At 42.8% G+C, this 24427-nt stretch overlaps 1 protein-coding gene across 5 annotated transcripts in view; it reads right to left on the bottom strand.

The window, feature by feature from the left end:
• Positions 1–24427, bottom strand: part of elmod3 (ELMO/CED-12 domain containing 3) — a 173587-nt gene that overhangs the window by 35807 nt on the left and 113353 nt on the right. For 3 of the 5 annotated variants that reach the window (XM_059641063.1, XM_059641062.1, XM_059641061.1), the window contains exons 3-4: positions 4687–4934; positions 121–383 (exon numbers count right to left, since the gene is read on the bottom strand). The gene's annotated coding sequence lies outside the window, so the exon portion shown is untranslated. The remainder of the gene's footprint in view (positions 1–120; positions 384–4686; positions 4935–24427) is intronic. The other 2 variants (XM_048522818.2, XM_048522822.2) reach the window with 1 other exon arrangement.

Here is a 24427-nt window from a genome sequence, read left to right as displayed (position 1 = left end):
AACACCTCCCCACAGCCCCTCCCCCTGTAACCGACGAAGGTGCAAAACCAGCCCATTTACCTCCTCCCTCCCCAGTATCCAAGGACCCAAACATATCTTCCAAGTGAAGTAACACTTCACCTGCACTTCCCAGAATCTAGTTTACTGGATGTAAGTTTGCTCGCTGAGCTGGAAGGTTCGATTTCAGACGTTTCATCACCATTCTAGGCAACATCATCAGTGAGCCTCCGACGAAGTGCTGGTGTTATGGCCCGCTTTCTACTTATCTGTTTAGGTTTCCTTGGGTTGGTGATGTCATTTCCTGTTCCTTTTCTCAGAGGGTGGTAGATGGGCTCCAAATCAATGTGTTTGTTGATGGAGTTCCGGTTGGAATGCCATCCATCCTAGGACAAGCCAAACAGAGACACGCATGAGAATTCCTAGAAGCATGGCATTCCAACCAGAACTCCATCAACAAACACATTGATTTGGAGCCCATCTACCACCCTCTGAGAAAAATAACAGGAAATGACATCACCAATGCAGGAAATGACATCACCAACCCAAGGAAACCTAAACAGACAAGTAGAAAGCGGGCCATAACACCAGCGCTTCGTCGGAGGCTCACTGATGATGTTACCTAGAATGGTGACGAAACGTCTGAAAACGAACCTTCCAACTCAGCGAGCAAACTTACATCCAGAACCTCAACCTGGGCTGCAAACCTTCTCAAAACTCGCTATCCAGTTTACTGCATTCACTGCTCACAATGTGGTCTCCTCTACATTGGGGAAACAAAGCGTAGACTTGGCGACCTCTTTGCAGAACATCAACGTTCCACTCACAAAAAAGTCCCTAAGGTACCCGTTGCCTGCCACTTCGATGCACCACCTTGCTCCCTGGCCAACATCTTCTGTCTCTGGCTTCCTACAGTGTTCCAGTGATGCCCAACGCAAGCTGGAGGAACAACACCTCATTGACCGCTTAGGGACCCTACAGCTTTCTGGACTCAATATTGAGTTCAATAATTTTAGGGCCTAAACTCTCCCACATCCCAGCCCCACACCCCACACACCAAGCTTTGTTACCACACAGCCTGCCATTACACACCCACTGTTGCTCGTCACTAACAGTCCCCATTAACAACTATTCACCCTGCCAGCCTGATCATTAGCAACTGCTTTGTCTGTCCAAAAATCTCTCTCTCTCATTGGGCTCTATTTTATCATTTACTCCCTACCCCACCCACCTCCCTATTTTCTGCATGTAAAATGAAGTTTTCCCAGCCGCTATCATTTCCGAGGAAGGGTCACTAAATCCAAAACGTTAACTCTGTTTTCTCCTCCACGGATACTGCCAGACCTGTTGAGCTTTTCCAGCAACTTTGTTTTTGTTCAGGTTCAGTGAAGCAGGATAAGAGGTGAAATTGGGGACAGGAAGTAAAATTATAGGAAAACTAAACCTCTGCATTTGGTTATCAATATCAAGAACGCATCATGTTGACAAGAATATACACAAAGCATTGATTCACCAGAAAACAGTGTCTGATACACTAGGGGATGGGAACGGAGGATATAAAAGAGGCAGGTGTTGTGGTTCATGGACTTGCAGCAGAAAGTGCATTCTGACGAGGAAGAGGGGTGCAGGATGATTGAGGAGTAGAGTAAAGTTTATTCTGAAAGGTAACAGGAAGATGCCTTTGATGGCATCAAACTAGAGAAATATTTCAAAACGATTCCGAGAATACGGAGACTGATGGGTTGAGTATGAGTTTAAAATAAGCCCTTGTTGGGAATCCAGCAGGCAGAAGACAGGCAAGAAGATATGGGGAAGAGCTATGGGACATGGAACTGACACAGTCAAGGGCCATGTCAAACAGGCTGAAAGGAAATTTCTTATTTGAAGAAAGAGGAAGATATATTCATAAAGACATCAAACAAAAGACAAATACAAAGCATTGGTTTGAAATGTGCAGTCATCAGAATACAACTAATGTATAGCAAGAGACTGAGGAAACCTAGACTATTTCAATTTCCCAATCCCCAGAAATGGAGGTAAAGGAGCCCAAAAGGGAAGGCAAGGAGTTGAAGGAACAATGGAATTTTGGACCAAAATTGATGAAAATATCCAGTTTGGGCAAAGAGTAGTCAACAGCATAAGCTCAGAAATGAAAGTTATGGAAAACAGACAACGAAGGTGACTGGAAGAAAGGAAGTTCCAAGTGTGCTGAAAAGGGCTGGAGCTTCAAGGATGCATCTGAATTCTTAAGCAACAGCTTTTAATGAGATAAAATGAATTGATTTATAATAGAATGTGGCTCAATGTGAGAACTATGGTCAATCGAGAGTAAGAGAACTGTGGTGTCTAAGGAAAAGTCAGGCCTCCTTTCAGAAGAGAGGGTCCTTAGAGAACTCTTCTGATACATAAAGGTGGAAGCAGTTTGTATAAACATGGTGTAAAGGAGACAATACAATCCAACCAGCAAATAATGTTAACAGAGTTGTATGAAATGGTGGGAAAAGGAAGAAATAAGTTGAGTGGTAAAGAATAGGATTAAATGATGGGTCCAACCACAGCAGTCTACTTAATGTATTTTGGGGATGAGGCAGAAGTGGTCTTTTCCAGGTTAAGGGAATTTGAAGTTGGAAGGCACAGAAAGAACATTTACAAAGATGACATCAATGACAGTCTTTGAAACTAAGACTTAATGATCTGCGATGAAGTCATCACAAGGTCTCTCTGCTCCTCTCATTCTGGCCTCATTCATCACCAGTATTATTTGTTCCATCATTGGCATCTGCGCCTTTGGTAGTCTCAGCCCAAAGCTCTGACATACAGTCCACATACCCCTTTGCTATTCTACCTCATTTTCTTCCTTCAAGACGTTCTCAAACACTTGCATCTTGGACCAAAATTTGAGTCATTAACCCACCATTTCTCCCTCTTAGATACAATTTCAATTTTTGCTCTGTAATGCTCCTTTGAAATGCCTTCAAATGTTTAACAACATTAATATGCTTGATTTGTTGAATCTATCATCCAGTGAGATATTGGTGGAGCTATCACAGAGCTGGCCTCTACAAGTTACAGATCAGCATGGCAGAGAACAGAAGCAGAGTGGTTGAGAATGTTATATCTGAACCTAATGGAGCGCTGCAAGTTCAGAGGAAGGCAATTTAGGGTAAGTGAAGAACAAACTCCTGCCTTGGGAACGATGTTATCATTGGGATACTAAACAACTCAAAACAGGGTACTGGAAAAGGACTGCATTTTGCAAAGTCCGACAGACGTGACATGTGTATCTAAAGTTTGTATTTGATGCAAATCACCTTCTGCAGCCAATATTCATGGATTTTCACATGTTCCTATCATTGTAACAAGATTTCTTTCCAGCTCGGTATTGTACAAATCAAGTCCATGTTCTTGTGACACTGTGAGTCCTACACTAATTCTCTTGCACTGCTCCTCTTCTACTTTCATAGTTGTGACTTCATTATAAATATGCCAGATTACCATGTTTTAATCATGAGACTGGACCTCTCGTGGTGCTGTGGGAGCATCACCACCTGTGGGCCGAGACCCACCTGCTCTGGTGGGTTATGGGGATTTTATCACAGGTCTGAACAGGTTGATTAACAAATATCTACCACATACACTGTCAAAAATGAATGTCACAAAAATAGTCAGTAATTGCTGCCATTACACTGTTACTCTTGTTCCAGTGCACTTCGAACAGAAAAAACTATAATGGAAAACAACAGAAAAAATCATCAGCCAATCACAAAAGGAGGGAGAAATGAGTTTGCAGATTTCAGTATGACAACAATGTGCTTTCTGCCCAATAAATACATTCCAGTAGCTTCCTGCCAATGAGGATTAATGCTTTGTTTAAATCCTGCATGGAGTTCATGGGAAAAGTCCAACAATTTACAACAGCGAAAAAAAGGTCAGACTACAGCAGGTCTGAGCAAATTAATTGAGGTCAATTTCCCCTTTTCAACCAACACAAAGTCGAAATTGCTCGTGTACACCACCTTTACTGAGAATCAGTGAAGAAACTGAGGAGAGCCATATACATCAAAATGGCGATATTTACCAAGTGCTCTTTGGAAGGATAATTGTTCAGTGATGAGTAACTTCTTCTTGTTTCCTTTAAATCTAGTTTCTACTGACTTTGCCAATGATCTTTCATTGGCCCGATACCATTCCTACCAGTAATCCAACATGCCACATCTTGCCTGAGTGTTTATTACCCTTTTTGGTGCCATTGGTAGGTACCCTCACTGTTGTCACCTTTCCCTCCAGAGTGGCCTATCTCTTACCTCAGGCATGGACGTTACAAGGAATGGACACTTTCTATTACCTTGCCCAACTAGCTACTCTCCATGGTAAACCTGGATAAGAACTGTCATTGTGGTCGGCTTTAAAAATGGGGAAATAACACTATAAAAGGCCAGTAGCGCACTAAGACATTGACACAGGCACACAGCAATTAAATTATAATGGAAATACAAGAAATGGCGGGTTAAAGCCAAAGTCATGGGGCCCTCAGTCAACTGTACAGAATTTTTTTTACTATACCCTAAATAAGTTCAATACAATGTCAGATTAACCCCAGTATCGCGACTGAATCCCTGGGGATCAACCACAGTTTTAAGAGCCTTGATCGTCTCCACATCTTACGATAAAAATACTACTTTTGAATACCTTTTGATCCAATGATTTTTACAATGTTTTCTTTATCCCCACTTCACCTCTCGCTCCAATCTCAGCCGCGATCCAACAGTCGCACACGATCTTCCCACGCAATCGGCTCGTAGAGCAGGCCGGAAATCGTAGTCTTTTGTTGACGTCTCAGAGGTAATCAGTGAACATCAAAACTACATTTCCCAACATCCACTGAGCAGCTTCCTCCCGCCGGAGTCCAGTCTCGCAACAATGCGTAGGCGACTGCCCTGCAGGAAGGCATAGGAGACAGGAAGCACGACAACTCGAAACTTGACGGAACCTCGAACCATGAAAAGTTAGGACGCAGAGACAGGATTGCAAACGATCATATTTCATTATTTTCCCGCCAAAGTTTGGCAGGCTGTCAAGTATATATTTCCGACAATTACAATTATTGTCATGTACAAGAAATGAAAAGCAGACTTATTATTTTAACGATCCCAAATAGTCACTCGAGAATGTAAAACTGGCATGTGGATTGCGGTTTGACTCTTCCTGTTTTACCCCCATCTTCTCAGCCAAAATCAATATACTCAAGTTTCTGAGGAATGTTCGTCGACCGGAAGCGTTAACTTTTATTTAAATCTCCATAAATACTGCCTAACCTGCTGAGTACTTCCAGCATTTCTTTTTTTCTGTTTCATTTCGGTCCGCTGGTGATGAATTAATTGAGTGATTTTGCTGGAACAGTTTTACGCTGTTTTATTCAGCAACTATTCTCTTCAGCCCTTCTTCAGGCTCACTCGTTCTGGCAGCCATCTAAAATATATACTCTCATTCACATAGTCACAGTGTAACGTTTCACATAAAAATACAAATTATCATAATCATTTACATATTGTTTCTCATAGTCACAACAGTAGTTTTGAAGTGTGGTGACTGCTGAAGTGTACAAAACGCTGCAGTTAATTTGCACTCAACAAATTCCCATGGACAGCAACGCGATAATCTTTTCATGTGAGATCACGAAGTATGGAGCTGGATGAACACAGCAGGCCAAGCAGCATCTTAGGAGCTCAAAAGGTCCATACTTTGTTATCTCGGATTCTCCAGCATCTGCAGTTCCCATTGTCTCTGATACAATCTTTTTTATGTGATATTGATTGAGAGAACAGGACACCGGGAATAACTGCGATAACACAGTGTGAAGCTGGATGAACACAGCAGGCCAAGCAGCATCAGAGCAGCAGGAAAGTTTGATGTTTCGGGTTGGGACCCTTCTTCAGAAATGGGGAAGGGGAAGAGGATTCTGAAATAAATGGAACAAACCGGGAATAACTCGCCTTTTCTTTTACAGAGTGCCAAAAGATCTTCATGAAAAGTTGATCGAAGTTTACCTGCATCCCTTTAAGATGCAAGCAAGCAGTCTAAGCTCACACACACTGGGTTTAATTTTGTGACCTGCATTATGCTTTTAAGACTGCAATTCAGAAGCATCAATCATTTAAAATCTGTTTGGTATCTGTAATAAAATACCATGTCGATTTAACATGTTTCTGTGCCCAAGTATAGGTAATAATATGTATCATTCTTATTTTGAAGCATTCTCCGGGAACAAGGAGAAGTTCAATGGGATCTGAAATGGCCATTAATGTTCTGCACACTCTGTAACATGTGAACACACAAGGCACTTGAAGGTCAGATAAATGAGGCATTTGGATGTGTTACTTCTGTACAGTCCTTCACTTCACTGCAGTATGTTTTCACCACAGTTAATTTCTGAAGAAGGGTCTCAGCCCAAAACATCAGCTTTCCTGCTCCAATGCTGCTGCTTGGCCTGCTGTGTTCATCCAGCTCTACACCTTGTTATTTCTTACTCCTATTGTTTGGTGCCTCCCTGAACGAATCCTTTCATGTTGATAGCTCACAGCGAGCATGGATGTTTCATCTCTTCAGAGATGCTTCGAGAACATTCATCAAAGACTTTCACTGCCTTTCTGGGAGCCTCCCGCCATCACTAAGTCAAGTGGAACTGTTGATAAACAGCTTAATACAAGGCATGGAAGCTTCAGAAACTGGCACCAGACCCGGAGAATTCTACAAAGGCAACTTTGATAGTATCTGTGTGTCAAAGTACTCGCTGTTGTCAAAGTTTGCAAATTAAAAACAAGTGCAGAGTTCACTGTTGCAAGTCAACCATGACCTCCATGTCAACTTTGAAAGCCTGGTTGAAAGATACTTTTTTCCTCACGTGGCCAAAGGCCGAGATAGCACATTGGAAACAATGATGAGTTTCATTGCCCACGTATGTCTTTATGGAGAGGATGTTCCCAAGAGATGGAATGCCATCCACATTTTCCAGGATCTCATCATCAATCTTAAACAATGGGTGAAGTACATACAAAAAACAGAAATTGCTGGAAAAGCTCAGCAGGTCTGGCAGCATCTGTGGAAAGAAATCAGAGTTAACGTTTTGGATCTAGTGACCTTTCTTCAGATCTGCAATATTCCAGCAAGTTCTGTTCTTGTTTCAGATTTCCAGCGTCCACAGTTCTTTCAGTATTTTGGAGAAGTAGGTAAGCTATTTGCAGGACCTGAAGTGTTATGTCTGGCACTGATAAATTCACATGAACAGACGTGGACCAAGGAAAATTGTGTTGGTGGGAAGAAGTATGTACATGATGAAAACCTCAAGTACATAGAATGTGCTGTAGCTGGGCAAGCTGTTGCAAGTCAATTTGGGCCAAAAGCAAAGCAGTGGGAGCAAAAAATTGTCTACAGCATTACGAGTTGTGTTACATTCAAGACCTCAGATCAAAGACAGTTTGTAGATATTAAATTTAACATTTACAAGCTGCATTTTGAACAAAAATTGGGAAATATTACAAAACTCATGTTGATTTTATTCATACTTATGTTAGAATTCAGGTTCGTTAGCAAGCTGAGTGGAAAAATAATGGTTGAAAACATTTTCAGAAAGTATACTGAATAATTTGTTTCACTTCTCCTTGCTAAGAAATTTGCAAACAGGCAAATTGCAACTGATATATTTACATACCAGACAACTAATTAGAGGAAATCTAAATTGATGTAAATTTTATCTTAAGTCAATTAGCTTTGTAAATCTGATGATATCTGTGTAGCATAACCTCAACAGGAGAGTATTAAGTAAGGAGATGAAGTGGGATAGATAAGTTGCCCTGGATCTCCTGTTATAAAATGACAATTATAGGAAATTGTTAGCATTGCTCACAATGAATACGTTGTTTGCTGTGGTTGGTTCGCTCACCGAGCTGATTCGTTAGTTCACAGACGTTTCAGTACCGTGCTGGGTAACATTATCAGCGCAGCCTCTAATGAAGAGCTGTTGTGTTTTCCTGCCTGGTATTTAAATTCTGAGATCTGTTGGATTTGATTATTGCATTTCCAGTTTTCCTTAGCAGTGTTGTCTATGTGGGGTCCTAGTTCTATTTGTTTGTTGATGGCCTTCTTGGTGTAGAACCAGGCTTCTAGGAATTCCCATGCATGTCTCTGTTTGGTCTGTCCTCTGATCCTGGTGTTGTCCTAATTGAACTGATGGCTCTCCTTTTCCATGTGAATGGAGATGAGTGAGTATTGGTTGTGTCTTTTTGTTGCTAGTAGGTGTTCCTGTACTGTTGTGGCCAGTTTTCTTCCTATCTGTCCAATGTAATGTTTGTTGCATTCCTTACATGGAATTTTGTATATTACGTTGGTTCTGTCCATAGTGGTTAAGGGATCTTTGGTTCGAGTTTGCAGCTGGCATAGTGTTGATATGAATTTGTGTGCAACTCTAATGTCCAATTGTCGTAGGAGTTTTGTGGTCAGTTCGGATATGTTCTTGATGTACAGTCATGTGGTGAATGTGTTAGGGTGTGCAGTGTCCTCCTGTTGTGGTTCATGTGTGAGGCATCATCAGATCTAGTTGTTCAGGCAACAAAAAGACATGACCAATACTCACTCATTTCCATTCATATGGATAAGGAGAACAACCAGTTCGATTGGGACAGGCCAAACAGGGACAAGCACCAGAATTTTGAGAGGCCTGGTTCTCCACCAAAAAGGCCATCAACACACAATAGAGCTATACCCTTTCCAAACACCATTGCAAAGGAAAATCAGAAATGAGGTAATCAAATCCAACGGATCTCAGAGTTTAAGTACCAAGCGGGAAAACACAACAGAGCTTCATTGGAGGTTGCACTGGTGATGTTACTCAGCAGGGTAAATGAAATGTCTGCGAACTGATAAACCAGCTCAGCGAGCAAACCAACTATAGAACAACCCAAGCTATAAATCTACTCAAGAACCTTAATATGTTGTTTCGACAAAGAAGACGTGATTTCCACATAATGCACAAATGTATTGTCAGGCTATTTCATTTGTAATAACCTACATTTTAACATGAAACTTGCTAGGAATTGTATGCCATTTTTCTGTGAAAAGTGAATCAAAAGACACAAATATATAATATTTTACCCATTTGTATTATAGCTATTTTGGAGCACAGTTCCTTGGGTATGGCACCATAATGGTGATGGTAGAATTTGATAGTTGTTACTACAGAATGATAAAAACAGACGAGGTAGAAATGTCTTGAATTTGGCACAAATCACTAAATAATGCTAAAATTGGCAGCATTGAGAAAAGTTAAGTAAGAGCTCAGTGCAGGGTTTGTGAGCATTGAAGCACAGGTTTTCAGCTGTTGTAACAAGACGGAAGGAAATGGTAGACTTTGCCCTTGAGGTTCAGTTGGAGAGAGGACTGGGGATTTGACAGAATCAGCATTTCTATATTTCTAACTGGCATAGGAACGGCAGCAGTTCTGTAAGAAGTGACAATATCATGCAGGGGTCTGGGATTCAGCAGCAATGAAGAGAAAATCCTGGAGCAGAGGGGGGCTGGTGAGAAAGGCACCAGCATCTGGTGAAATTGAGAAAGATCAAACCGTTGATGTGTCACCACTTGAAAGAGAATGTAGAATCTGTGAGCTAAACAAAGAATGAGAATTCCCACCATTGGGATTCATGCAATGAATCATCTCATTTATTTTTGTCCACAACAAGACCCACAATCTCATATTATCAGATCTATGATTTGTTCTGGTTATTCTGCATTTGTTAATATTGTTCTCCTTTTTCTCTGCAGTCCATGTGGTAAATTATTCTCTTAACCTATCACTGGTGGGTCTCTAGCAGCATGAATCATCTCAGTTGAAGGTAATGTTTTGTTTAATGGAAAAGTTTGTTGTGGCATTTAATGCACAGGGATTTAAAGTCACTGAAAAAGTCCCATGATATATTTACTAAACATTATTCATAATTTTTGCCACCATCTCAGAGATGGTCTTTGCGGATTATATCCATTTTGATGTGTGTTAGCCTGTTTTTTGCTCTGTTTCACAGTTTAATTCCTGTTTATAACTGAAAGAATAGGAAATTACTGATGTGTAACAAATAAATGAGGAAAGGTTCTTAAATTCATCCCGTGGAGGACTTCTTGTTGAACATTAAGAAAGGAAAATCTTTCTTATTAGCATTTTTTCAATTCAGACATAAGATATGGACATTGATGGTGATGTCAGCATTTATTGCCCATCACAAATTGCATTGAACCATGTCCTGGTGAGCTGCCTTCTTGAACCTCTGCGGTACATGTTGTGTTGGAACACTCACCGTGCTGTTGTTGAAGGGAGTTCCAGGATTTTGATCCAGTGACATTGAAGGAAGAGTGACATAGGTCCAAGATGGTGCCCGACTTGGACAGCAACTGGAATAAAGTTATGTTACAGAGTGAGAATGTCTTTTCTGGGGATTAGTATTTAGATCTATTAAAATTGCTGTAAATGAATGGCTTCACAGCAGTTATCTGGTGAAACTAATGTGTAACTGAGCTATTCAGAAACAAAAACAGAAGTTTTTGGAAAAGCTCAGCACGTCTGGCAGCATCTGTGAAGAGAAATTAGAATTAACGTTTCAGTCTGGTGATCCTTCCTCAGAACATAAAGGTAGGTTCTGGGCTAAATTCTCATCTCTACATGTTTTGGCCTGTGAAGAAGTTTCTACTGTTCTCAATTCAAAATGACCAATTCCTTCCCTTGGGAGTGTGCGTCCTTAGATACCTTTGAGCCAAAAGAAACAGCCTGTCAGCATTTACCTTCTCACAATCTTGTGCATTTTTAATGCAGTCACCTTTTATGTTGTAATCTCCATAGAACAGAGACCCATTCACTCAAATAACAGGAAAGTAAACAGGTACTTTTGCATTCAAGGGTAGTTTGAGATCTATCTGTGATGCCCTTCATGGGCAAATAGTCTGTGAACAATTACTGCATTGACTCAGATGTAAATTATGGCCACCTTGGTAGGATCCCATCCCAGCCAGAAACATTTTGGAACACTCTCCCTCAAGGAATACTCTCTGAATTCTTAAGACAGAGGAGGATAAATTCTGGGTCAGCAAAAGGATGACAGGTTATTTGGGGTAGGCTCAATATGGAGTTGAAGTTAGAATCAGATGAGTCGTGATCTTATGAAATAGCACAACAGGCTCAAAGGGTCAAATGGCTTATTCCTGCTCCTAATTCATACATTCATATATATAAGCTGGGAATTCGCTCAGGTACCACTAAATAGGTTTCTCCAAAGGAGATGGCGTATGTAGACAATATAGTTGGTTTGAGCCACTGATTTCAGTTGTGAAGGGCTTATAATTGGAGTATTAGCCACTAAAAGCTGTGCAAGAAACTTGAAGAGTAATGGCATTGTTCAAATCAATATACTAATTGATTACAAACCTAATATTTCCAATTAATGACGTTGAAAAAATAAAAAGTGTATTTTCTCCTAGAGTTTGAGATATATATTTCTCTCTTTAAATTGCAGTAGTGTAAAAATATTGAGTGATTCTCCTTGCTTTATTTCTATCATTCTAGCTCTGTTCTAAACTGAAATCAAATGCAGATTTTTAAAACTAATTTTAGAGAAAAAAAGTTGCAAATTAAAATGTTTTGATGTAAAGTCTTGTTTGACCTTGATATCCACTTCAGCCAATAGGTCTGCAAAATCCACAAAAGTTCCAAACAACCTAAGTTTCTAGATCTGGCATGAGCTCATATACAGGAAGGCAAAACAATTACAAAAAATGTCTCATGTGGTTTTCATTCAAGTACAGAACTATGTTAATTAGAAACAGAAAATGTTTCAATTTGAAACAAGACATTTACACAACCAAAAAAAAACAAAAGAAATCCAGATGCTGAAAATCAGAAACAAGAACAAAAATTACAAGAAAATCTCAGCAGGTCTGGCAGCATCTGTGGAGAGAAATCAGAGTGAACATTTTGGGGACAGTGACCCTTCTTCAGAACATTTACATTACTTACCATTGGTGATATATCAGCTGGTAAGAATGTGGGAACAAGCGTTGTCACGGATTTCTGACTCATGCAAGAAATAATAATGCCCCCCCCATCAAGAAAACCGTCATAACTGCATCCTGAAAAATAAGACTCCCAGTTGTTAACTGGCTACATTTTGTATGAGAGTGTTTCTGGCCCAAACAGGTCAAATGTGTGTTTCTGAAAGAAGAATGATTGGATGTTATTTGCTGGGATTTATATGACTTTCCAGTTATTTGTGGATATGGGAAGCTGGAGAATGAAGGCATTTTGCAGCTGAGTCATCGAGAGATGAGGTTCTGTTCCTGTTTGTCCTGTCACAGTTGATGTCAGAGTCTCTGGACTACATGAAGAAAATCCAGATAAGGTTGGAGTAGAATGGAGGAGGCCCTGAGGAAAGTCAGCAGCCCTGAAGATGAAGGGGATGTGTGGGTACCAAATGAAACAGTACAAGGAAAACAGAAAAAAAGGCTGAGGGTGACATCATGGGAAAGTTGTTAGTTGATTAGTTGTTGAGAAGTGACTGTAAGGGACTGCATTTCAACTTTGCAAACTGTGAAAAACATGAATTTCTGAATTAGCACAGGGAAAGAAGGAATTTCCAGGCACACAACAGGGAATTGATTTGTGAGTAGGGGTGAAGAATGTCTACTTTCGAATTACCTCCAGGATCTAGTTAAGAATACAATAGTAAAGTTAATCAAAGTTACAGTCAGTAGTTGAAAAATATAAGTTCAGGTCTGGCAAAGCAGCTCAGCCAAGCAAACTGCTTGTCCTGTGACATGTGGGCAAACATGGGCACTTTGGTGACCAAGACAAGCCCTTGTGGAGATTATGTCACTGGCTGTCCAAGTTTGAGCTCCAGATTTTAGAGCTCACTCAGTGGATAGAGTCACTGAGGTGCCTCCATGAGGCAGAGAACTACATGGAAAGCATGTTCACAGAGGTGGTCGCGCTGCAAGTTAGACACAAGCAAGCTTATAGGGAATAGGTTCACAGACCAATTTTCCATCTTGGATATCGGTGAAGGTGATGGATCATTCAAGGAATGCAGCAGGACCCACAGATGGCACAGCCATACTGGAAGAGAGTCCAGGAAAGTATATTTCCTCCCTAGTGCTGGGGTAATAGATAGCACAGAACAACTGCAAAACATTCTTTCGGGAGAGAACTGTCAGAGGTCATGCTTACAGTAGCACTAGCAATATAGATAGATAGGGGGATGTGGCCCTACAATTGTAATTTCAAGATCTTGGTAGAAAATTAACAAGCAGGGGCTCCAAAGTAGTAATCTGCAGATTACGACCAATGCCACATGAAAGGGAGTACAGAAATAGGAACCTAAGACAGATGAATGTGTGACTGGAAAGGTGGTGCACAAGGGAGTGCATTGGACTCCTGGGACATTGAGACTGGCTCCGGTGGAATTGGTGACTATGCAAACTGGACAATTTGTATTCAAATAGGGTCAGTACTAAGATTATAAAATGTGGAGCTGGATGAACACAGCAGGCCAAGCAGCATCTCAGGAGCACAAAAGCTGACGTTTCAGGCCTAGACCCTTCATCAGAGAGGGGGATGGGGAGAGGGAACTGGAATAAATAGGGAGAGAGGGGGAGGCGGACCGAAGATGGAGAGTAAAGAAGATAGGTGGAGAGAGTATAGGTGGGGAGGTAGGGAGGGGATAGGTCAGTCCAGGGAAGACGGACAGGTCAAGGAGGTGGGATGAGGTTAGTAGGTAGGAGATGGAGGTGCGGCTTGGGGTGGGAGGAAGGGATGGGTGAGAGGAAGAACAGGTTAGGGAGGCAGAGACAGGTTGGACTGGTTTTGGGATGCAGTGGGTGGTGGGGAAGAGCTGGGCTGGTTGTGTGGTGCAGTGGGGGGAGGGGACGAACTGGGCTGGTTTAGGGATGCGGTGGGGGAAGGGGAGATTTTGAAGCTGGTGAAGTCCACATTGATACCATTAGGCTGCAGGGTTCCCAAGCGGAATATGAGTTGCTGTTCCTGCAACCTTCGGGTGGCATCATTGTGGCAGTGCAGGAAGCCCATGATGGACATGTCATCTAAAGAATGGGAGGGGGAGTGGAAATGGTTTGCGACTGGGAGGTGCAGTTGTTTGTTGCGAACCGAGCGGAGGTGTTCTGCAAAGCGGTCCCCAAGCCTCCGCTTGGTTTCCCCAATGAGGAGGAAGCCACACCGGGTACAGTGGATGCAGTATACCACATTGGCAGATGTGCAGGTGAACCTCTGCTTAATGTGGAATGTCATCTTGGGGCCTGGGATGGGGGTGAGGGAGGAGGTGTGGGGGCAAGTGTAGCATTTCCTGCGGTTGCAGGGGAAGGTGCCGGGTGTGGTGGGGTTGGAGGGCAGTGTGGAGCGAACAAAGGAGTCATGGAGAGAGTGGTCTCTCCGGAAAGCAGACGGGGGTGGGGATGGAAAAATGTCTTGGGTGGTGGGGTCGGATGCTACACTTGCCCCCACACCTCCTCCCTCACCCCCATCCCAGGCCCCAAGATGACATTCCACATTAAGCAGAGGTTCACCTGCACATCTGCCAATGTGGTATACTGCATCCACTGTACCCGGTGTGGCTTCCTCTACATTGGGGAAACCAAGCGGAGGCTTGGGGACCGCTTTGCAGAACACCTCCGCTCGGTTCGCAACAAACAACTGCACCTCCCAGTCGCAAACCATTTCCACTCCCCCTCCCATTCTTTAGATGACATGTCCATCATGGGCATCCTGCAGTGCCACAATGATGCCACCCGAAGGTTGCAGGAGCAGCAACTCATATTCCGCTTGGGAACCCTGCAGCCTAATGGTATCAATGTGGACTTCACCAGCTTCAAAATCTCCCCTTCCCCCACCGCATCCCAAAACCAGCCCAGTTCGTCCCCTCCCCCCACTGCACCACACAACCAGCCCAGCTCTTCCCCTCCACCCACTGCATCCCAAAACCAGTCCAACCTGTCTCTGCCTCCCTAACCTGTTCTTCCTCTCACCCATCCCTTCCTCCCACCCCAAGCCGCACCCCCATCTCCTACCTACTAACCTCATCCCACCTCCTTGACCTGCCCGTCTTCCCTGGACTGACCTATCCCCTCCCTACCACCCCACCTATACTCTCTCCACCTATCTTCTTTTCTCTCCATCTTCGGTCCGCCTCCCCCTCTCTCCCTATTTATTCCAGAACCTTCACCCCATCCCCCTCTCTGATGAAGGGTCTAGGCCCGAAACGTCAGCTTTTGTGCTCCTGAGATGCTGCTTGGCCTGGTGTGTTCATCCAGCTTCACACTTTGTTATCTTGGATTCTCCAGCATCTGCAGTTCCCATTATCTCAGTACTAAGATTGCTGCTTTAACAAGTGCTTTTTAATGGTGCTGTTGGGGAGGGATTAATTGAACTCAGCCCAGGTGTCAGAATCAGAAAAGAATATGGAAAGTAATATCAGGAATTGAACAGGCAGATAGCACTAAAATAGATCACTGTAAGTGAATAGGTGCAGATGGAATAAGGGAGAAAATAACAAAGTCTAAATCAGGATGAGATAGAAGTATGAAGAGATGGCTTCGGCACAGTCAAGTTATATTCTCTCAAAGAGTGAGTTAGATTAAACAAATCCAAAGCTCCTGGGACATCAAAGTGGAAAGAAATGAAGGAAGAAAAAGCATGTGCTGGTGACAAGTGTCAGGTTGTACATACATTAAGAACAAAGCTGAATATAGAAGGTTCAGAAGGGAAGTAAAAAAAAATACTCAAAGCAAAAAGGGATTAAAAAAAAAGACTGGCAGCTAAGATGGCAAATATTTTTCAATCTTCTCTGGATTCAATGTAGTGCCAAAGGATTGGAGAATTGAAACTATTACAGCCTTGCTCAAAAACAATTGTAAATGTTCTCCTGGCATTTACAGGCTAGTCAGTTTAATGTAGATATTGAGGAAACTTCTAAATGCAACAATTCAGGATAGAATAAATCATCACAGGGTAAAGTTGAAATTGATTTGGAAGAGTCAGTGTGGAGTTGTTAAGAAAAAGTTGTGACAAACTAACTTCTTGCTTTTTGAAAAGGGAGCAGAGAGGGTTAAGAGAGGAATGCTGTTGATGTGGTTTGCATTATACTCCAAAAGGCATAAGATGCAGCACCATAAGATAGCCTTGTGTCACAACTCATGGAATAAAAAGGACAATAGCAGTGTGAAAATAAAACTGGCTGAGAGATAGCAAGCAGAGACTAATGATTAATGGGTACTTTTTGGGCTGGATTAAGGTCTGTAATGGAGTTCCTTAAGGGGAGGTAAAGAGACCCTTGCTTTTCCTGAGGTATATAAATGAATTAGATTGTGGTTTAAATAGGACCATTTCAAAGCTTGTAGGTGAGACAAAACTTCAGTGAATTGTAAACTGCGAGTAAAAGATATAGAACTTCAAAAGAACTTGGTACAATGGGCAGGCAGGTGGCAGATGAAATTCGATGTGGAGATCTATGTTTGCTTTTGAAGGAGGCTGCACTTTGTTACATTTGGTTGTGCCAGGAATAGCAACCCAGGGACACTTCTCTCAGTAGTTAGGGTCAACAACACAACTCCTAAGTCCAACAATAGTGTCTTTGGAGTAATCCCTTTGTCTGCCATTAGAATGTGCATGGCTGAAGCTCTCAGTTGCAACTGTCTAAGCATGGTGTGGATGCTAGCATGCCAACAAGGTGAGCGGATCAACTACTGGTATGTTCTGCTGCCATCTGATCTTCAAGAGCTTCTGAAGGCCACTGAAGTAAAAATGGTTGAATTTCTTGGCATGACCCTTGTCCACAGTTCAAATCTTGCATCTGTAGAGCAGAGTGTGGAGGACATTTGCTCCAGAGACTTTCATTTCATCAGTGGACTTACTACCCTTTATGCCCAAAAAGACATTTAAAGTCTGCCAAAGGTAATATTTGCGAGGAAATTTGTGAGTGCATCTCATAACATATACAGACAGTTTGAGAGAATGTGCCTGTAAAATAAGTAAAAATATTCACAGCTAATATAGTCTGGTCACAAACTGAAACCCTGAGCTCAAAGTAGTTATTCCTGAGGGAGGCTGATATGTTAGCTCAGTTTATTTTGTGCTGATCGGAAGGCCAAAGTCGTGGCATGCTTTTGAGAACATGCTTTCTTTGTTTATTTGTGGAATATGTGTATCGTTAGCTGGGTCAACAGTTATTGCCCAGCCTGACTGCTGCAGAGAATGCATGAGTAAGTTGTTCAACTGTAGAAGCAGCAAGGAACTCACCAATCTCGTAAAAATAAAGATAATTCTCACTCCTCTCTTTTGCTAGCAAAATATTTCCCAGAATCCCTTAGAATTAGTTTGTGCAACACATTGACCAAAATGTGTCAAACAAGGATCAGTGCAATTTCTGAAAAGGGCAAGGAATCACAAATATGGTGCTTATAGTCGAGCAGCTCCAGAAGAAATGCAAGAACAGAACATGGATCTTTAGACTACACTTATTAAATCACCTAAGGCCTTTGATACAGACAGTCATGGCAGTCCTGCCCTAGGAATTAATCACATTTGTTCAAGAGTTTCATGACAGAATGATTAGACACATCCTGAGCAATGGCTTCTGATCCCTTTCAGCCACTAATGGACTTAAACAGAGATGCCTGCTAACTCCAATTGTCCTCATCATAAATTTCTCCACCATCTTCTCCAATGCATTCCATGATTGTGATGCTGGCATGTAAATCAGACATTGCATGGCAGGGGATTGTTTAAATTAATATGTTCCTGAGCAAAATCCAGATCTCCAAGGACATATTTCGCCACCCACTATTATCAGCCTAATGTTTGTTGTAAACAAGTTTGCTAGCCCATGTGTTTCTGATTTAACACAGCAATGTGATGTTTTCCATTTCCAGTGCAGCTATTTTCAGCTTGTTGAGCATAGATTTTCTTTGAATGAATAACACTTGCCAGCCATTTAGCAGTGAGGAACAGACAAGCTACAGAGTTCTGAGGGAAGTTTGCTGAAAGGAGTAAATTTGTAGAATTCCAGTGAAAGAAAGAAATGAGGGGAGAGAAGGAAAAGACAATTACCCTTCTAAGGTATTTATAAATGAGGGGCAAGAAAGTAAACTGAACAGCAGCTGAGCCAAAATCATCAGAAATCCAATCTTCAAAAGAAAATGAATTTTTTTGGGAGTCAAAGATGTTCATATATCAAATGCTGACTGGCACAGTACAATCAAAGGATTGAAGAATCCCTTATCCCTTTCACATTCCCTACCATACACCTTAACTTGATGAATGGTTTCTTCTTTCCTAATTTCTCATTTGGTGCTAGTGCGGAGGAGACTGCAACAACTTTTAAAGGTACAAGTGTTCATCAAGTCAAAATAAAGCATTCCTTCTCACTTGCCATTTTCTTCATTTCATACTGTGATAGATTGTTTACCTTCTGTAAAACCAAGGAAGTTAAAATACGGCAAGTGGAGCATTTGAGTTGCAAGGTATTCTGATGGAAGTGGACACACTTGCCAGTCCCATTGAACTTGGAGAACAGTACAATTGCATAGCCTGAACAAAGGGACCATCGGTCAGCCCACAGCAAAACCCCAAAACAAAGCCAAGCCTCAAATAAATGGTTAAAATTTTCTTCAGGATCCAGGCCGTCAAACCATTGTATTTGCTGCCAGTATTTGGACTCAAGACATCAAGAGCCTGTGAAAGTTGGAACACTTTAATTGCTTAGCAACATCCAAATCCAAACCAATCAAAATAAATAGAGATAACACAGTGTGAAGCTGGATGAACATGGTTGGTGTGTCGCCTCCCAGGTGCCAGGGTGCGTGATGTCTCTGATCGTGTTTTTGGGATCCTGAAGGGGAGGGGGAGCAGCCCCAAGTCGTGGTCCACATTGGCACCAACAACATAGGTAGGAAGAGAGATGGGGATTTAAGGCAGAAATTCAGGGAGCTAGGATGGAAGCTGAGAGCTAGGATGAACAGAGTTGTTGTCTCTGGTTTGTTGCCCATGCCACGTGCCAGTGAGGTGAGGAATAGGGAGAGAGAGGAGTTGAACACGTGGGTACAGGGAACGTGCAGGAGGGAGGGTTTTGGATTCTTGGATAATTGGGGCTCTTTCTGGGGTAGTTGGGACCTCTACAAGCAAGATGGTCTTCACCTGAACCAGAGGGGTACCAATATCCTGGGGGGGAAATTTGCTAAGGCTATTCAGGTGGGTTTAAACTAATTCAGCAGGGGGATGGGCACCAAAATTGTAGTTCGACTATAGAAAAGGTTGAGAGTAGGGTGGTCCGAAATAAAGTTTCAGGGAAGCAAGATGGCACCGGCAAGCAAGAAGTTGATTTGAAGTGTGTCTACTTCAATGCCAGGAGCGTCCGGAATGAGGTGGGTGAACTTGCAGCATGGGTTAGTACCTGGGACTTCATTGTTGTGGCCATTTCGGAGACATGGATAGAGCAGGGACAGGAATGGTTGTTGCAGGTTCCGGGATTTAGATGTTTCAGTAAGAACAGAGAAGATGGTAAAAGGGGCGGAGGTGTGGCATTGTTGGTCAAGGACAGTATGACAGTTGCAGAAAGGATGTTTGGGGACTCGTCAACTGAGGTAGTATGGGCTGAGGTTAGAAACAGGAAAGCAGAGGTCACCCTGTTGGGAGTTTTCTATAGGCCTCCGAATAGTTCCAGGGATGTAGAGGAAAGGATAGCAAAGATGATTCTCGATAAGAGTGAGAGAGACAGGGTAGTTGTCAACTTTCCAAATATTGACTGGGAACACTATAGTTCGAGTACTATAGATGGGTCAGTTTTTGTCCAGTGTGTGCAGGAGGGCTTCCTGACACAGTATGTAGATAGGCCAACAAGGGGCGAAGCCACATTAGATTTGGTACTGGGTAATGAGCTTGGCCAGGTGTTAGATTTGGAAGTAGGTGAGCACTTTGGTGATAGCGATCACAATTCTGTTATGTTTACTTTAGTGATGGAAAGGGATAGGCGTATACCACTGGGCAAGAGTTATAGCTGGTGGAAAGGCAATTACGATGAGATTAGGCAAGATTTAGGGAGCATAGGATGGGGAAGGAAACTGCAGGGGATGGGCACATTAGAAATGTGGAGCTTATTCAAGGAAAAACTCCTGTGTGTCCTAGATAAGTATGTACCTGTCAGGCAGGGAGGAAGCTGTAGAGTGCAGGAGCCGTGGTTTACGAAGGAGGTGGGATCTCTGGTCAAGAGGAACAAGAAGACTTATGTTAGGATGAGATGTGAAGGCTCAGTTAGGGCACTTGAGGCCTACGAGGTAGCCAGGAAAGACCTGAAGAGAGAGCTCAGAAGAGCCAGGAGGAGACATGAGAAGTTGTTGGCGGATAGGATCAGGGTAAACCCAAAGGCTTTCTATAGGTATTTAAGGAATAAAAGAATGACGAAAGTAAGATTAGCCCAATCAAGGATAGTAGTGGTAAGTTGTGTGTGGAGTCAGATGAGATAAGGGAAGCGCTAAATGAATATTTTTCAACAGTATTCACTCTAGAAAACGACAATGTTGTTGAGGAGAATACTGAGATACAGGCTACTAGACTAGGTGGGATTGAGGTTCACAAGGAAGAGGTATTAGAAATCCTACAGAGGGTGAAGATAGATAAGTCCCCTGGGCCAGATGGGATTTATCCTCGGATCTTCTGGGAAGCCAGGGAGGAGATTGCCGAGCCTTTGGCATTGATCTTTACCTCATCATTGTCTATAGGAATAGTGCCAGATGACTGGAGGATAGCAAATGTGGTTCCCCTGTTCAAGAAGGGGAGTAGAGACAACCCTGGTAATTATAGACCAGTGAGCCTTACCTCAGTTGTTGGTAAAGTGTTGGAAAAGGTTACAAAGGATAGGATTTATAATCATCTAGAAAAGAATAAATTGATTAGGGATAGTCAGCACGGTTTTGTGAAGGGAAGGTCGTGCCTCACAAACCTTATTGACTTCTTTGAGAAGGTGACCAAACAGGTAGATGAGAGTAAACCGGTTGATGTGGTGTATATGGATTTCAGCAAGGCGTTCGATAAGGTTCCCCACAATAGGCTATTGTACAAAATGCGGAGGAATGGAATTGTGGGAGATATAGCAGTTTGGATCAGAAATTGGCTTGCTGAAAGAAGACAGAGGTGGTAGTTGGTGGGAAATGTTCATCCTGGAGACCAGTTACTAGTGGTGTACCGCAAGGGTCGGTTTTGGGTCCACTGCTGTTTGTCATTTTTATAAACGACCTGGATGAGGGCGTAGAAGGATGGGTTAATAAATTTGCAGACGACACTAAGGTCGGTGGAGTTGTGGATAGTGACGAAGGATGCTGTAGGTTGCAGAAAGACATAGATAAGCTGCAGAGCTGGGCTGAGAGGTGGCAAATGGAGGTTAATGCAGACAAGTGTGAGGTGATGCACTTCGGTAGGAGTAACCGGAAGGCAAAGTACAGGGCTAATGGTAAGATTCTTAGCAGTGTAGATGAGCAGAGAGATCTCGGTGTCCATGTACACAGATCCTTGAAAGTTGCCATCCAGGTTGACAGGGCTGTTAAGAAGACATACAGTGTTTTAGCTTGTATTAATAGAGGGATTGAGTTCCGGAACCAAGAGGTTATGGTGAAGCTGTACAAAACTCTGGTGCGGCCGCACTTGGAGTATTGTGTACAGTTCTGGTCACTGCATTATAAGAAGGATGTGGAAGCTTTGGAAAGGGTGCAGAGGAGATTTACTAGGATGTTGCCTGGTATGGAGGGAAGGTCTTACGAGAAAAGGCTGAGGGACTTGAGGCTGTTTTCAATAGCGAGAAGAAGGTTGAGAGGTGACTTAATTGAAACATATAAAATAATCAGAGGGTTAGATAGGGTGGATAGGGAGAGCCTTTTTCCTAGGATGGTGACAGCGAGCACGAGGGGGCATAGCTTTAAATTGAGGGGTGAAAGATATAGGACAGATGTCAGAGGTGGTTTCTTTACTCAGAGAGTAGTAAGGGAATGGAACGCTTTGCCTGCAACGGTAGTAGATTCGCCAACTTTCGGTACATTTAAGTCGTCATTGGACAAGCATATGGACGTACATGGAATAGTGTAGGTTAGATTGGCTTGAGATCGGTATGACAGGTCGGCACAACATCGAGGGCCGAAGGGCCTGTACTGTGCTGTAATGTTCTATGTTCTATGTTCTAACCAGGCCAAGCAGCATCAGAGGACCAGGAAAGTGTGATGTTTCAGGTCGAGACCCTTCTTCAGAAACCCTTCAAGACCCTTTTCAGGAAGGTCTCAGGACTATCAAAGGAGCTAAGACCATCTTGCATGTTGAGCAGGAAGCAATTCCATGATTCTGCAAGGCTCACCCAGTGCCATTTGCCTTATGGGCAAAAGTAGAGACAGAACTCAGGAGGCTGGAAAGCGAAGGAAACATCAGTTCAGTTCTGTTTCCAGAATCAGCGGCACTGGTCAGATTGTTTTTTGAAGCCCGGCCAGTCCGTTTGCTTTTGTGGGGATTTTGAACAAACAGTAAACCACTTTCACAGCTGAATAAATATCCAGTCCTTCACACAGAGGAGATATACACAAAGCTGGTGAGGGTGGGGAAGGGGGATACACCCTCAAGTACAGATAGATGAGGATTCTCAGAAGTCTGTGACAATTAATACCCATAACTGTTTGTACCAATATATGAGACTGCTGTTTGGGGTATCATCAAACTGTGCCATTTTTCAGCAGACAATGGAGAACATTTTACTAGGTCTATCCCAGGCTGCCGCTAATTGAGATGATGTGCTAATAACAGGGAAGACCAATAAGGAGCACTTAGAGAAACTGGATATAGCCCTTTGACATTTCTCTTCGACAGGCGTACGCTTTAGAGGGAAAATTATGGTTTCCAGGCACTACTTGAGCTACAGAGTGAACAAGACCAGGTTACAGTTGCTGGAAGATAAAGTGATGGGGATCAAAGCTGCCCTAGCTCCCATGTCTGTACTCAAGCACAGGTCTTTCCTTGGATTGGTGAAATATGACACAAAGTTCATGCATAACCTGGCCTCCATTCTGGCACATTTGCATCAACTCTTAAAAAACAGGCAGCCTTGAAAATGGTGATGCAGCAAAGCCATAGCTTTCAGAGAACTGAAGAAACAGCTATCATCCTCTAAGTTGTTGGCACATTATGATCCCAAGGGAGATCTAGTACTGGCATGTCATACCTTACAGTACAGCATTGGGATAGTATTAGCTCACTGGTGGCCCAGTGGTGAGGAATGCCCAGTAGTGTATGCACCCAGTTCTTCGGCTTATGCACAGCGTAGATACAGTCAGATGGAGACGGAAGATTTGGCGGTCGTACTTCGAGTCGGGAAGTTCCACCAATACTTTATGGATGTAAATTTGTTACAATAACAGACGATAATTCCCTGCTAGGTTGACTTAAAAAGGACAAGGCAGTGCCACTCATAGTTTCAGGCCAAATTCAGCTGTGCGCTTTCACACTAAGTGCACAAAATTATAATTTGGAACACAGTCTGTGGGGCAAAGTTGCAAATGCAGATGCATTGAGCCCCTTCCATCTGGCGTATACATCACCAGTTGTGCAGTCCTGGAAGAGTCTGTAATGGTTTTAAATTTGTGGACACACATCCAGTCACAGCTGACAATATCAGACATCGGACGCAGAAAGATCCAGTGCTGGCAAAACTGAAACATCTGGTGGTGATGGGGGAAACCAAAGGGCCATCACAACCGGAATTGAAACTTTTCAGATCCAGAGAAACCAGAACACAGTAAAACATGCCAATGAATAATGGGGAGCAAGAATGATTGTCCTGAGCAATGATTGGAGTCGAACTCCACCAGGGTCATCCAGGGGTTTCAAAATGAAGATGTTGGCGAAATATTATGTCTGGAGGCCCGGACTAGATGCAGACATAGCTGAGGGGTTCTGAGGGGGGGTCACCGGACTCAAAACGTTAACTCTGCTTTCTTCTCCACGGATGCTGCCAGATCTGCTGAGCTTTGCCAGCAACTTTGATTTTGTTGCAGACATAGCTGTGTTGGTGCAGCAGTGCTCAGAGTGCTAAGAAGGACAAAACTTACCACCAGCAGCTCTCCCACATTCGTCAGAATAGCCAGATAAACCCGGGGCTCAGTTACATGTCGACTTTGCAGGTCCTTTCATGGGTTCAACGTCATTGTGGACATCCACTCCAAGTGGAAAAGTGCATAGAGTTCAATTGTTGAATGATAGAAAAACTGCACGCGTACACCTGGAAGTGTTGACCACAGATACCAGGCCATCATTTACCACCAGGGTGTTTGAGTTTTCCTAAATTCAAATAGTATTTGTCATACA

Source organism: Stegostoma tigrinum, chromosome 40 (genome assembly GCF_030684315.1).
Source record: "Stegostoma tigrinum isolate sSteTig4 chromosome 40, sSteTig4.hap1, whole genome shotgun sequence".
NCBI classification, from domain to species: Eukaryota; Metazoa; Chordata; class Chondrichthyes; order Orectolobiformes; family Stegostomatidae; genus Stegostoma; species Stegostoma tigrinum.
The sequence above is the reverse complement of the archived record's forward strand: the minus strand, read 5'-3'. Positions and strand labels throughout refer to the sequence as shown.